The following is a 4,886-nucleotide window of genomic DNA, read 5'->3' as shown; positions in this document are numbered from 1 at the left end:
GGGGTCAAAAACCATGAAAAAATGTCATAGTATAGTAAGGTGTCAAAATTGTCAAAAAATGTCAGTGTCAACTGTTGTACTTGTGTTTTTCAAGGTCTAGTCTTTGAACTGCTGCAGCCTGGAGAGAAATAGCAGCTCTCACCTTACTGACCAAAGAGGTACGTGTCCTGAAGATTGTCCCAGTGTGAAACACTTCTAACCTGTGGGAAAAACAGAACATTTGCTATCTTCTTCTGTCTTAAATTGTTACAATTCAGTATCAAAGAAAAACTGAGAAAATATCTTCAGTTCAATCTTTTCAACTGTTGACGTGTATTTATCTTTAATTTCCTCCAGGTGTCGCCACTTTGTCCACGACTGCAGAGACCAGACCAGGATCATGACAGAGCGGCCTCCAGGTAATTTACAAACATTAAATCGTTTATGTTCAATAACTGGCTTCAGTCTGAATCAAAAAGAGACTCGACTCATCAACTAATTCATTAAGTTTATTTACATTTTATGTATGAAGAGTTCAAAGAAAAGGAAAAATGTAAACATCAGACAAAATGAGAGAAACACAAACTAATCTTTTTCCTTAGAATCTTAAAAAGTAGTTATGACTTGTTAGAAGCGTCTCAATGTTTTAAATGAATGTTCTGTGTTTTTCAGGTGGATTCTCAGAAACAACTGGTTCACCAAAGTGAAGGTAAGAAAATATTTTTATTTAATTAGAACTGTCCCTATTCCTTTTTGATAGTTAATTACAACATTTTAGTAGGAGTGCTGCTACTGCTGCAGTCTTGTTAAAAAATGAATCAGCTATTTCTCTTAACTATTTACATTAGTTTGTTTTTCTAATTATTACAGTCACATTAGAGACAATGACTGTGTCCCTGTCTGAAGATTAAAATAGCCCCAAAACTATTTATTAAAAATAATGTGTAATGTTTACAGTAATATGTTAATTTTATACATAATTTCTACTCTTAGAAATTAGAGGTAATGCAATATTGTAGTATTAATAGAAGTAACTTGTAATATTCAGACATGGACACAGTCATAGTCATTGCTGTAATAATTAGAACCAAACAATGTAAATAGTTTAGAAAAATAGTTGATTAATTTCTTCAACAAGACTGTAGTAGCAGCACTCCTACGTTGTAATTAACTATCAAAAAAGGACTGAGGACAGTTTGGAGCAGGAAGATTAGATTTATTGATCAGTTGATTAACGTGTTCTGTCTCTGCAGGAGGAGGAGAACAAGACAGCAGCTGAACTTCTGGACCTGGAGTGGATCACAAAAAACAACAGAGAGATGGAGTTGTTAGCCAAACATATACACTCTATACATCACAGACCTCCAGCATCTTGCTCCCCCTTACCCTCCCCTCCCATCCCCTCCCACCCCCCCAACCACTAGGAGGCGCTCTGCTTTATTCTCCCACCCAACACACAATGTAGTTGTGAGCACACTTTCCAAAGACTAACATTTGGAAAGTGTGCTCACAACTACATTGTGTGTTGGGTGGGAGAATAAAGCAGAGCGCCTCCTAGTGGTCAAACATCTGTCATTATCTTTGCTGTAGTTTAACTGTTGTCTGGAACAAAATAAACTATTGTTAAAAATGTTTTGAGTTTTTCTGTGTTTTCAAACAAATGAATTAATTAAACAAAATGAAAAATTCACCTCTATTATGAATTAATATTAAATACAGATAACTTATGTTATTAAAGATTAGATTAGTAGAATTACTACTATAACATGAATAACCTATTTTTACAGGTTATTATGAGTTACTTCTAGTTTTACACATTACTATAGATAACTTGATTTGCCATATGAATTGCTATTGAGGATTAATTTTGAATTAACACTACAATTACAAATAACTTCTATTATTATGAATTAGTACTATTACAGATAACTCATGTTCGTATGAAATACTTTGCTATTTAAGATTATTTCTAGTATTACAGATTACTACTATAACATGACTCACTTCTATTTTTACAGGTTAGTTCTAATATTACAGATTACTTGTATGATTACAGAAGCTTTAACTTGTTGATGTTTGTTCCAGACGACAGGTTTTAAAGAGTCAAACTGCAGCTGAGATAATGACAGAGTCCGACTGAAAACAATAAACAAACACTGACCTTCTGGAAATCTTCAGCTCTGTCTTCTGTCAGCTGATGGTTCAACTCCGAGTCCTGAGGAGAAAAATCAGACACAACAAACATTAACATAAAGCTATGACTGTTTAAACTATCAAAAGATGGGCAAATAAAAGACTAAATCCATGAATTGTCTTTATTTTTAAAAACTTCACTTTAAGTATTAGATTTTGAGGTAAACTGTGCTCAAAGTCAGCAGTGAGAGCCACAGTTCAATGTGTAACAAATGACAGATTAAAACACAGCGCCTCCTACTGGTCAAACGTCTGAGGCTGCAGTGATCTGACCACTTTTAAATCTCCTCAAGTCACCTTTTCAGAACTGTTTTTAATGTGCGATTAATATCGTTTTCTGTGATTATTTTAATTCTATGAATCATTTATCTGCTAATAAAAGTACTGTAAATGTTAATGAATTACTGTTATGCCTGTAAACAGATCTCTCTGCACTAATAAATATAGAGATACAGGATTCAACATCATTTCTGACTAAATAATATTAAGCAAAAATACCAATATTCTGCTTCACTTTTACATGAACTTGACATGAACAATGTGGTAAATGTAGATTAAATCTTCTCAGTAATTAAAGACTCTCAGTATAATAATCTATTCTATATGAACAAAAGAGAAATCTATGCAACCTGTGAATAAAGTCAGATTAAAATGTTATATAGTTTTTGCATTTATATTATATGGTATAGTAACTGATAATATTAATTTGATCAGATTTCTATAGTTTGATGCTTTACAGTCCTGAGCTCCAGCTTTAACTATGTTTGTTGTGTCAGACTGAAAATAAACAAACACTGACCTTCTGTAAATCTTCATGTCTGTCTCTTCGCTCTGTGATCTGATGGTTGATGTTAAAGTCCTGTGAATAGAAGACACAAAAATAAACTGTTTAAACCATCAAAATACTGAAATTCAAACTGTCAAAAGATGGAAAACTACAAGACACTGAATCCACAAAGAACCAGTGTGTGGACTAACTGGTACTGGACTTATCACAACTATAGCACACAAAGATAAAAGAAATGTTGCTCTGATATTCACAGAGCAGCAGTTGATGGAAATGTGCATTCATTTATCTTATACTTTAGCTACATTTAGCTGCTAATAGTCACATACTTTTACTTTTAGGGAGGATTTTTCATGCAGGATTTGTAGTGGATACTTCATCCACCACTGCTGAGAACTTACTGTGTCATCCTCATTAAAAGTTTGCCGTCATTATTGGTTGTAAGAATCACGTCTGCCTTACCCAGATATAATCTAAGACTGGCTGCAGGTATTAATATAATTCATTTACCTTGTTGATTATGTAACATATCACTGATGTCCTCTGGCTCTGGGTTCCTGGCTGACTCATGGAGATCCAGCGAGGCCTCTGCACCTTCTGTGTGTCTTTGTCTCTGGACTTCATTCTCTCCTCTCGTAGACGTGATGCTTGAGCACGGGCTCACCAGGAGTCTGGTCTACAGACACAGTGTTGTTTAAACCCTGAGGAGAACAACAAACCACAATTAAACACTTGTGACAAAAGGGTTGTGTTGCACACATGAATCACACAGAACTCAGGATGAACAGATTCTATGAAACCGGATGGTTTTAATCTTAAAGAATAAGAAGGCAGAGCAATAATGTGGCTGGTCTTCAGTGGCTTTACTAATACTAGGTCCAACTACCAACTCATTAGCCTTAGCACAGGGTAAAATATATACGGCAGTGATCACAGTATTATATAAAAACAGCAGTACTCCAAAATCATCAAATAATTCTAGATAATTTTGTTTAAATCCAAGAAACAGAATTCAAATCAACTTAATATCAGATCAGGTATGAGGTGGTGGAGATTCCTTCTCACACATCGAAGGGTGTTACAACTCATTATCTGATCTACAATTCTTATATATCGCTACAGGAAAAAGGCCAAAGATTACAATAAATCCAATGGGGAGCTTGACCGAGTAAGCTAATATCAACAGATTCACCAACTAAGCTAGCATCATTGGTTATTGATGATCAAGAACGGACACAAAACTACAAACAAACACAAATCGACCACAAAGACACAGAATAACCACAAAGAGACAAAGGCAGTTCATGAACAGAGGTAAACAGCCTCAAACAAACAAGCAAACAAACGAAAACCAGAGAAGGCTAAGGCTAAAGCTAATGATAACACTCGCCGCTAAGTAGTTAGCTTGTTAGCCTTACCTTAGCAGGTATGCTGAGCACCTAGCCTCACTCGTGTTCGACAAAACCAGCTCCAAAGCTTCTTTCAGCAACCAGATTTCTTCAGCAACGAACTGTTTCACGGTGTGGACAAACCAAAGCGACGAAGCGACGACTCAAACGTTGGTTTTACTCGGTATTTTCACTCGTTTTTTCCGACATTGTTTGCCTGCCGTTCCGCTCCCCTCAGCGTCGGTCACGTGCAATGACGACACACACCAGCCAACATCCGCCAACAATGGGGGTAAACGCTGATTGGTCGGCTGCTTCCGCTCCGCAAAGAAACTGCCTCTGATTGGTCGAGATGACTCGTAGGTACTAACGTATGGAATTCACCAAATTTATAACATTGTTGCGCCTCTTGGGTATAAACTGTGTTTGTTCTCTTGCTGTTTAATATTCTGTATATACTGCAGTAATTTACTGTATTATTGAATTTAATATACTAAATAATTTAAATTTTCAAGAAAAAACACAAGGATCAATGTAAG

General features: G+C 35.7%; 1 long non-coding RNA gene across 2 annotated transcripts in view; it reads left to right on the top strand.

Moving 5' to 3' along the window:
• Nucleotides 1–683, top strand: part of LOC108889025 (uncharacterized) — a 28,745-nt gene extending 28,062 nt beyond the window's left edge. For both annotated transcript variants that reach the window (XR_007813841.1, XR_007813840.1), the window contains 3 exons: nucleotides 95–158; nucleotides 337–398; nucleotides 652–683. This is a non-coding gene — a long non-coding RNA (uncharacterized LOC108889025). The remainder of the gene's footprint in view (nucleotides 1–94; nucleotides 159–336; nucleotides 399–651) is intronic.
• The last annotated feature ends 4,203 nt before the right edge of the window (nucleotides 684–4,886 follow it).

The sequence above is a fragment of the Lates calcarifer genome, linkage group LG9 (genome assembly GCF_001640805.2).
Source record: "Lates calcarifer isolate ASB-BC8 linkage group LG9, TLL_Latcal_v3, whole genome shotgun sequence".
NCBI lineage: Eukaryota > Metazoa > Chordata > Actinopteri > Centropomidae > Lates > Lates calcarifer.
This window is presented reverse-complemented; position numbering and strand designations above follow the sequence as displayed.